This window comes from Meriones unguiculatus, chromosome 6 (assembly GCF_030254825.1).
Source record: "Meriones unguiculatus strain TT.TT164.6M chromosome 6, Bangor_MerUng_6.1, whole genome shotgun sequence".
Taxonomy (NCBI): Eukaryota; Metazoa; Chordata; class Mammalia; order Rodentia; family Muridae; genus Meriones; species Meriones unguiculatus.
This window is the reverse complement of record NC_083354.1, coordinates 94596478-94607802: the sequence shown is the minus strand read 5'-3', so window position 1 is coordinate 94607802 and position 11325 is coordinate 94596478. Positions and strand designations below refer to the sequence as shown.

Genomic DNA, 11325 nt, shown 5'->3' with positions numbered 1-11325 from the left:
AAGTCATGGCACAGACCTGTCACCTCCACTATTTCCCCATTTGAGAGGTTATGGCAAGAGGACTAAGTGCTCAAGGTAAGCAAGGGCTAAGAAGTAAGAACTTCCTGGGGGATAAAAAAGAAAATCCACAATGCTTGTGAGAATGCAAAAATATAAACTGAACAGTTTATTGGAGATAATTTGGCAATAACACTGAATTTTAAATATTTATGTATTATTATTTTTTGCTTAAGAAGTTCTAAATACAATACTTTTCTTAATAAATAATAATTTAATAGTATTTGTACAAACATGTTTCCTGTAGTGCTGTCAACAGAAGTGTACATTGAAATCAATGTTTGCACTTAAAAAAAAAAGGGTAAGCTAACAAATGTCAAGGAGAGTAAGCCAAATCTTCATGTTCTGAAACAACAAAAAGTTACTCAACAACTAGTGAATAAGGAAAGCCAAACAGCAGCTGAGTCTGCTGTGGAATGCCTGTAATGCCACCTACTCAGCAGAAGAATGAAAAGTGCCAAACCTGCTTGTGTGACTTAACATGATCCCATCTGAAATACAATGAAAAACAAGTACTGGGTTTGTGCTTTAATTTTTTTGCAAGCATGGCCCCTTACATTTAGTCCTCAGTACAACAAAATAAATAGGAGGAAAAGTAGGCTGTGTAAAAGAATAGTAAACAATATAGTTCATTTATACATAACGAAATTTTGTATGTAGCAAACAATAGGGGCTTTTCTTTAATTTTTTTACTTCTGTTTGTAGGCATACATAAGTACTTCTCAGGCAATGTGGTGGTTCTGTGATTCACTTAAGATTGTCATTTCCTAGGAGCAAAGCTGTCTGTACCTTAGACGATCAATTTCCCAGGAATGGAAGTGAATTGACTTCAGCTTCCTCATATCCAGAAACTTAAACATAGTGAGATGCATCAGAACTGTCTCACCAAAACCAATGTCAGAAAAAACCCAAAATATGACTATTGAAACAGACAAACAAACAGTGAGGATATACTCAAAACTAGGCCTTGAAACAGGAATCCTGGAGCTTTTGGAAGATGCGTGTTACTATCAGAACAATTGGAAACAACTTCAGACACAAGCGTCTGCTAGAAAACCAGAGCACATATCCTAAAGAAGAACTCAAATCTTTTATTCAGTAATGTTCTTTGAATACTTGTGTTGGAGGTAACTGTTTTCCACTTCTGTAATGCAACATGTCTTCTTTTCATGGAACCCCAAGTCTAGTGTGGAGAAAAACAAATCAATAAACAAAAAATATTAGATATATATTATGTAATGTCAGGCCTATGGAACAAAATATTACCAAGGAATGCTAGCTAAACATTACTGCTTTATGCAGAATTAGTAAGGAAGGTCTTGTAATGTGGCATTTGTAAAGACACCTTAAAGGAAGCCAGAAACAAGCCACGGAGGTACCAGGGAAAGATAGCTCCAGAGAGCAGAGCCAGACCAAACACTGAATGTACTTTTTTAAGGGACATGAAAACGTGAAAGATTATGTGTTGGCAGGGAGTAATTAGACACAAGAGGTGCTGAAGGACCAGGCTTTGCATGACATTCACTGGTCTCCTAGGATTTTGGCTCTTTCTCTGTAAAGGGGGAAGGGGAGTCACTGGAGGATTTTGAGCAAAAGTAGCTTTGGCTGGGGATACCTGAGGAACTAGCTATTCAGAGCATAGCAATTTGCTGCATAGTGGCCTGTAACAAAAGTAGCTACATTTAAATTAAGTTATTAATTTTTATGCATACGAGGAATGACTCTCTCATATGATTTTAATAGTTAGTAACAATTATATTATCAGAAAAAAATAGGAAAATGGTAGCCAAATACAGAAAAAAAGAGAAATACTATTATAGAGATGAGGCAAGCTCCAATCAGTATTGCAGTAAGAGAAGAAGGAAATGTATTTTTGAGTACACTAGAAGGACTTGCTAAGAGATGTGTTCGAATGCATACAGATACTAGATTTTAGGAAGTTTCATCCTGATATCCTTAATCTCCCCTGAAGCGTATAAAAAGGTTAATTTGCTTAGAGAAAGATTCTAGCATTGGAATCAGGGGCTTGAAGCGGTTGGCAAAGATTTGAAATAGCTGTAATGGGAAATGGAGCTGAGAAGGCAACTGAAATTGAGGACCATAAAAATATAGTGTCATCATTGCTCACATTTATATGACTTTCTCCAGCAGTCCCCTAGCATCTCAGAAACCAGAGTAGAAAGGGCAGATGTTTAGGGTAATACAAGCTTCTGAACTCAGTGCAGCATCAACAGGCTCTGGGCTGAGATACACAATCAAAGATAAAATTCATCTTTCATTACTTAGGCAATTACAAAAGTAGATAAAAACTCATGAAATATAATGTTTAGATCTTCACCATCAGATAATCTAAAACAGTGACAACTGAGTGGTAGAAGCAAAGAAAGCAGGACATACAGTTGCCAAGCTAACATCTCATATGTAACTACATCTCAGTGGAAGGCTAAACAGAATCAAATCCCAAAGACCTAGCTGAATACAATGGCAGAGTTAGGAGTTCTCAAAGACCAAAGTCAGGGCTTATGGCAGTGGGAATAACCCCAAGAAGATGGCTACAGAGGTCTGTAGAGGATTTCCTCTAAGTATTTGACAAAGGATTCATCTACAGATACATGGAAGAAGGAACATGGCAGAAGTTATGGCAAGAAGAAAGAAATAATGTAAGTACAACAATCCCTCCCATTGATGGGAAGAAAGGAAGATCTCGCGTTTTACTAAGTTACAGTAGAAAGACCTCTACATGTAAGGCTAATCAAAGGGGTAGGGCATGAAAACTGGAATCTAAATATGAACATAGGATGAATATTATTGAAGTCTGTTTAAAAATGGACCTGAAAACTAATTCCAAATAATATCATCCTGTTCTAGAAAAAAGCTAGATAGGGAACTTCCCAGAGACTCATTCTCCAACCAAGGACTATTCATGGAGATAACCCAGAATCCCTGCACAGATGTAGCCCAGGGCAGTTCAGAGTCCAATTGGGTTACATAGTAATGTGAAGAGGGACTGCCTCTGACATAATCTGATTGGCCTGCTCTTTGATCACCTCCCTCTGGGGGGGAGCAGCCTTACCAGGCCATAGTAGAGAACAATGCAGCCACTTTTGATGTGAACTGACAGACTAAGATCAGAAAGGAGAGGAGAACCTCCCCTATCAGTGGACTTGGGGAGTGGCATGCAAGCAGAGGAAGGAGGGAGGGTGGGATTGGGAGGGGAGGAGGGAGGGGCTTATGGGGGGATGCAGAATGAATAAAGTGTAATTGATGAAAAATTTAAGAAAAAAGGGAAAAAAATAATTTAAGAACCTTAAATGACTTTCAAAATTGGAGGAAAACATGGAGTTAGTCAATTGGCATGGAGCACGTCTCGCCCCTGGGGGCAATGGTCTCCTGAACCTACTCAGACCTCGGACACCACCACTGCTAGTTCTAGAACTGACGCAGGATGTTCCAACGAGGGGTTAAGGCTTCTCATAATATTTCCTATAAGCCCACACCTGTTTGTCTATATCCCCCATTTTTATTCATTATTAGCCAGATAGAGCCAAGTAATTGTGGTAATGATACTTGCTTTTTTGCCCAATGCTGGAATGCTAGTAAATTTAGGTATGCCCTGGTTACTCGCATGCCTCACTGGGTGCCTGTGCCCATTGATGCCCCTCACGCTATGACTCTCTTCAGACAGAAAAGGGATCTTGGAACTACAGCCACCATTGTTACTACCATCTCATTGACGGCTGTTGGAGCTACCACCAGGGCATTAGCCATGAGTCATACTGGGCAGACTGCTCAGACCCTGAATAATCATTTAGCCAATGTAGCTCATGCCTTAGTTGTACATAAAGGAATTAATGCTCAACTAAAAGGAAGCTTGATGGTGTTCAGTCAGAGGATTGACCTCTTGCAGGAGCAAATTGATACCCTATGGCAAATCGCTCAACCTGGCTGTCAATGAAGTATGCTGGACTTTGTGTCACTAGCATACAACATGAGAATTTTCCTGTGCTGCAAATCTGTCTAAACAATTGTTGAGCTATATTTTAGGTAATTGGACTGGAGAATTCGATACTACGATGGAGCAGCTGAGAGTGGCCATTGTCACAGTAAATTCTACCGGAGTGGATGCAGGACTAGCCACAGGATTATCAACATGGATTGCTGCAGCCATGAATCATCTGAAGGAATGGGCGGGCATGGGAGTGTTAGCAGGCCTTCTGGTGTTGGTCTCCTTGGTTTGCCTGTGGTATATATGCAAGATTAGAGTCTCACAACAGTGTGATGCAGCCATGATCATTCAGGCCTTTACAGCCATTGAAGCAGGACATTCTCCCCAAGCATGGTTGGCTACCATAAAAAGCTAAAATATTACATTCAGGATGCGAGGCTAAGCACTGCACTCAGGGTCAGCCGCTTTGGACCCAGAGAAGAGCATGTCTGATTGCATGCGGGTTGACGCCCCAGGTCCCGCCTCTGAGAAAAAAGGTATCGGACGGGTCTGATGCTCTTTGGGTGGATGACACCTGAATGAACATCTGTACAAAGTCCCAATTTATTTCTAATATCAGAGATCAGACCTCTACTCTTGCCTGATGCGTCCAAAACAAAAAGGGGGAACTGTAGAGAGCTGCGGAATGCTATGCCTTAAAGATGGAGCTGGTTTCCCCCTTCCACCTTCCCAATGGTGAGTGCTCTCTGTCACGAACAACTCCATATTTGGCTAAGGCTGAGGATCTGGCTTGCTTCCATGTATGTGGACCTATCTGCATTGCCCCCGTGGCACGCCTGGGTTGGCTACCCAGAGGCTATTTAAGCTGTGGGCTGGCTTTCCCCGGGGTCCGAGGATTGTTCAATGTTCCTGAATAAACTGCATTGAAAAAAAAAAAAGAAATAAAAATTATAAAATTTATAATTATTAGTATTGAAATGTAAAACACTATATAGCAAAAAAGCAGGAAAATCATACATCAAGCCAGGTGGTACATAAAGCAATGTAAGGAGACACAAATGACAAGTGGAGGAAATTATCTTTTGCACTCTGAAATAGCATGAAAAAAAATCATGATCCTATTAAAACCAATTTAACATTGAAATTTAAATATGAAACTTAAAATTCATTGATGTGAACAGCTGATGGTACAGAAAAAAATGATTGTGGACTTAGTCATAAGATATGGCAATAGAAATGTTCTCCCAGTGCAAGCTCCTTGATCTCTAATTTTCCAGAATCAAGAACTGTGAGAAAAAAATTATCTTTCTATATCTTTTCTTGTCTTTGGTATGCTTTTGTAATTGACAAAAAAGGCTAAGGTAGAGAATAATACATAAACTACAACAACAGAAGGTCTGATGACCTTCTTAAGTTAATAGCATCCTAAAATATTCTGAGGTCTCAAGAAAGATAAGCACTTCCAAAATCCTGTAGGTTGCAAGACTTGTTTTCCTATGTTTCAAAGACAGGGACAAAGACAAGATGTACATGCCTGTGCTCAGGTAAGAATAGACAGAGAAACTGCACCAATGGTGAGTTGGGTAATCACATGAAGACAGTCTGTCCCAGCAATGGGAAGAGCTTAGAAGACTGACTGTATAGACAGTTTTCTGTTGTTTTCATGGGAGTTAGTGCATACAGACAAGTACAACTACATATGTACTTGAACACTGTACATGTTTCAACCAAAATAACACAATGAACTCCAATCAGTGCCATTGATGCAGATGTGCAAGTGCCATTGCAGAAACCAAGGAACATAAAAAAATTAAGTCAAAAACTTATCAAATCCAAGTCTAATATGAATGAATTAGGTAAAATTACAAATGAAGAGTTAAAAATGATGAGTGTAAAATATGTTCAGTGAAGAAACCAACAGAATGTAAACAACTGGTCTCCAGTAAACAATGAGACAAAAGCTGTTTAGATGAAATTCAGGTCCAAAATAGTCACTCTGAGTTCTATCAAATTTTGAAAAATATTTAACACTAATCTTGCTCAAACTACCCCATAAAATTGAAAGGGTAGGTGTCTATCATGTGCATTTTACAATATCAATATTATCATGATAGAAAATTAAGTTAGGACACAACAAAAATAAAATTATAGACTTTTTCTGGTTATCAGGTATATTAAAAACTTCAATAAAACTCTTATAAACTAAACTCAACAATAAAGAAAAGATAATGGACCACAGTGGAGTTGGCTTTCCCCCAGAGATGCAAGGATGTACCAATATAAACAAGGCAGTAAGTGCAATATACCATATAAATAGGTTCAAGGTCAGAAATCTCACAAGGATCTTAATAGATACATAAAATGTCTGTTGCAAGGTCCCAAACCCCTTTTTGATAAAAACCTTGAAGCATCTGTAAATAAAAGAAAATTGATTCTAAAGGCTATGTACAACAAACATTGTATCTAACATTATGCTTAATCAGAAATAACTTAACGTGCTTTCTCTAAAATCAGGTATGAAACCAGGTACTTGTTTTTTCATCCCTTATTCAATATCATGCTTGAATTTATAGCTAGATAATAACAGAAAAAATAAAAGCAATACAAGTAAGGGAAAAATAAAATAAAATTGTCGTTATATGCAGATGATATGATCCTGAACATGAGACTCTAAAGACTCCATCAGAAAACTCTTGAAGTTTAACACTTCCAGGAAAGCATGGGATAGGAAACCATCATATAAACAAAATAACATTCTTCTACACCAACAAAGAACATGTGGAGAAAAAAAATCTGTAAAAAATTTCATTCATAAAACTTTACTTAAAAAAAATAAAATAAATGCTTCTGAATACCTTTAACCAAAGAAATTACACTAGAAAATGAGGTGATATTCTCTTCTTTTATTATTATTATTATATTTACAGTTTATTCACTTTCTATCCCAGTTGTAGCCCCCTTCCTCATCTCCTCTGGTCTCACCCTCTCTCCCTCTTCCTCTCCTATCCTTTTATTCTAGTCCACTCATAGGAGAAACCCCCCCCCCTACTGTCTGACCCTACCCTATCAGGTAACATCTGGACTGCCTGGCTCCTCTTCTTCTGTGGGCTGGCTTGGTCACTACATAAAGGAGAAGTGGTATTCTCTTCTTATGAATCAGTAGAATAAATAGTATGACAATGGCCATATTACTGAAAGTAATCCAAAGATCCAGTGCAATCCCCATCAAAATTCCAATAACATTCTTCACAAAAAGAGAAAAAAAAAAATCCTGACATTCATATGGAAGCAAAATCCCTCCAATAGCCAAAGCAGTGCTTAGCAAATAGAACAATGGAAGTATTGCCGTACCTGATTTTACATTACATTACTGCTCTAATAAATTAACGTGGTGCTCTCATGACAACAGACACAAAGATTAGTAAAGTAGAAATTTGAAAATCTACACTATTATAGTTATCTATGTAAATTTTTCCTTTTTTTTATCATTTGTTACAAATTTATTCAATTTGTATCCCAGCTGTGGCGCTCTCTCTCTCTCTCTCTCTCTCTCTCTCTCTCTCTCCTTTCTTTCAAATCCCACCCTCCCTCTCTCTTCTTCCCCTATGCCCCTCCCCTAGTCCACTGATAGGGGAGGTCTTCCTTCCCTTCTATCTGACCCTAGCCTATCAGGTCTAATCAGGGCCAGTTGCATAGTCTTCCTCTGTGGCTTGGCAAGGCTGCACCCCCCAGGGGGAGTCTGTCACTGAGTTCATGCCAGAGAAAGCCTCTGCTCCGCCTAATAGGGACCCCACTTAGTTACTGAGTCTATGGGCTACATCTGAACAGAGGTTTTAGATCTTCTCCATGCATTGTCCTTCGTTGGGGTATCAGTCTCTGCTGGGCTCCAAGGTTCATGTTTTTTTTTGGGGGGGGGGCTCTGTTGGTCTCTTTTGATGCTCCTGTCCCCTCCAGGTCTTTCTTTCTCCCCCTTCTTTCATAAAATTCCATGCCCTCTGCCCAAAGTTTGGCTATGAGTCTTAGCCTCAGCTTTGATACCAAAATCAGGAGAGTCTTTCAGAGGCCCTCTCTGGTAGGCTCTGTCCTATTCCCTGCCTTCTCCTGCTTTCAGTATCTATCACGTTTGTCCTAGGGTCTTCCTTGTTTAGCTTCTTTAGGAGTATAGATTTTAGTATGTTTATCCTATATTATATGACTAATATCCACTTATGAGTGAATATATACCATGTGTGTCTTTTTGCTTCTGCATTACCTCATGCAAGGTGATCTTTTTTAGTTCCCACCATTTGCCTGCAAATTTCATAATTTCCTTGTATTAAATACCTGAGTAACATTCTATTGTGTAAATTTACCATATTTTCTGTATCCATTCCTCCCTTGAGAGATATCTAGGTTGTTTCCAGCTTCTGGCTATTACAAATAGGGCTGCTAAGGACAACCTTGTTGTATAGTTGAGCATACTTTGAATAAATGCTTAGGAGCATACAGCTGGATCTGGAGATAGCACTATTCCTAATTTTCTGAGAAGACCCAGAAATAAACCCACACACCTATGGATACTGCATTTTTGACAAAGAGGCCAAAACAATACCATGGAAAAAAGATAGCACATTCAACTAATGGTGCTGGTCTAACTGAATGTCTCCATGTAGAAAGGTGCAAATAGATCCATATTTATCACCCTGCACAAAACTAAACCCAAGTGGATCAAAGACCTCAACATAAAATGAGACACACTAAGACTATTAGAAGAAAATATCTGAGACTGATACTCCAACCAAGGACCATGCATGGAGATAACCTAAGATGCCTGCACAGATGTAGCCCATGGCAGTTCAGTATACAAGTGGGTTCCATTGTAATAGGAACAGGGACTGTCTCTGACATGAACTGATTGGCCTGCTCTTTAATTACCTCACCCTCAGGGGGAAGCAGCATTACCAGGCCACAGAACAAGACAATGCAGTTACTCTTGATGAAACCTAATTGACTAGAATCAGAAGGAAGGAAAAGAAGACCTCCCCTATCAGTGGACTTGGGGAGAGGCATGCATGCAGAGGGTGGAAGAAGGGAGGAATTGGGACAGCAGGAGGGAGGGAACCACAGGGGGGATACAAAGTGAATAATGTGTAATTAATAAAGAATTTATTTTTAAAATTTTAAAAAAAAGTGGGAAATAGCCAGCCTTGAACTTATTGGCACAGGAGACAACTTCCTGAACAGAACACCAACAGCACAGGCTCTAAAATCAACAATCAAAAAATGGAACCTCATGAAACTGAAAAGCTTCTGTAAAGCAAAGGACACTGTCATCAAAACAAAATGACAGCCTACAGACTGGGAAAGGATCTTCACCAACCCTGTATCTGACAGAGGGCTAATATCCAGAATATATAAAGAACTCAAGAAGTTAAACACCAACAAACCAAGTAATCCAATTAAAAAAGAGATAGAGAGCTAAACAAAGAATTCTCAATAGAGGAATATCAAATGGCAGAGAAACACTTAAAGAAATGCTCAATGTCCTTAGTCATCAGAGAAATGCAAATGAAAATGACCCTGAGATTTCACCTTACACCATTTTGAATGGCTAAGATCAAAAACTCAAGGGACAACACATGCTGGAGACCATGTGGAGAAAAGGGAACCCTTCTCCATTGCTGGTAGGATTATAAACTTGCACAACCACTTTCGAAATCAATCTGGCACTTTCTCAGAAAATTAGGAATAGTGCTATCTTTGTAACTTTTAACAAAGATTCCAAAAACATGCATCAGATAAGATAGTCTCTTCACAAATGTTGCCAGGAGAGTCAGAACTGAATATTTACACATAAGAAAATGAAACTAGATCCTTATCTCTTACTAATGAACTAAAATAGATTAAAAACATATTGTAACAAACATATAATGTAAGTACTGAGTAACTCATAAAATTGTGCCACAAGCTGAGAAATGGATTGAAAGAAATTACATGGCTTCTTCACAGGAAACAAAGCAATTAATCAAGTGAAGAGGCACACTCACAGTAAGAGAAAATCCTTTCTAGCTATATACATTGGACAGAAGATTAATGTCTATACTATATAAAGAATTAGAAAAAAACTATGAAAAAGACCAAACTACTAACAATAAATGGGCTAATGAAAGAGATGGTTCTCAATAGTTTAAGGATTAATAGCCAATAAGCATATGAAACATGTTCAGTCATTTTAGCTATCGAGAAAATGCAAATTAAAATCTAATGAGATCATGTCTTATGCAGATCTGAATGTCACTAGGAAAAACAAACAATATATATCCAAGTGTGTTGGAACATCCCCAGTAATCTTGGCTCTTGGGAGACAAAGTCTAAAAGATTAAAAGTTCAAGGTTAGATTGTATTAGGTAGCAAGTTCCAGGTCAGTTTAGGCTAGAGAATGAGAGACTCTATCTCAAAATAATAATGATAACAACAAGGAGGAGGATGAGAAATCGAGGGATTATAGAGATGGCTCTGTGTTTAAGAGCTCATATCACTCGTCCAGAGTATTAAAAACAGGTGCCCACCTCAGATGGCTGACAACCACCTGCAATTTTAGCTCCAGGAAGATCTAATACTTTTAGCCCCTGTGAGTACCTACACACACACACACACACACACACACACACACACACACACACCTAGGGAGAATATTCTAGACATATGCTTTCGGCTTACATTGAAATGCAATAAAATCCCATCCTATAAAGTGGTATATTTGCTGTATGTAACATATATTTCAGCAAAGCTGACAAGAAGAATAAATGAAAACAAAATTATGGGGAAAATAACGGTAAATTCTACCAGAGTGGACGCAGGACTAGCCACAGGATTATCATCATGGATTGCTGCAGCCAGGAATCATCTGAAGGAATGGGCGGGCATGGGAGCGTTAGCAGGCCTTCTGGTGTTGGTCTCCTTGGTTTGCCTGTGGTGTATATGCAAGATTAGAGACTCAAAACAGCGTAATGCAGCCATGACCATTCAGGCCTTTACAGCCATTGAAGCAGGACAGTATCCCCAAGCATGGTTGGATACCATAAAAAGCTAAAATGTTACGCTCAGGATGCGAAGCTAAGCACTGCACTCAGGGTCAGCCGCTTTGGACCCAGAGAAGAGCAAGTCTGATTGCGTGCAGGTTGATGCCCCAGGTCCCGCCTCTGAGAAAAAGGTATCAGACGGGTCTGATGCTCTTTGCGTGGATGACACCTAAATGAACATCAGTACAAAGTCCCAATTTATTTCTAATATCAGAGATCAGACCTCTACTCTTGCCTGATGTGTCTAAAACAGAAAGGGGG

The 11325-nt window shown here is 39.0% G+C and overlaps 1 long non-coding RNA gene across 1 annotated transcript; it reads right to left on the bottom strand.

Moving 5' to 3' along the window:
• Positions 1-285: 285 nt before the first annotated feature.
• LOC132654733 (uncharacterized) lies at positions 286-10952 on the bottom strand. Its single transcript, XR_009592430.1, has 3 exons — positions 10829-10952; positions 2186-2299; positions 286-1240 (listed from the first exon to the last, which is right to left on the bottom strand). It is a non-coding gene; the product is annotated as an uncharacterized LOC132654733 (long non-coding RNA).
• Between the last annotated feature and the right edge of the window lie 373 nt (positions 10953-11325).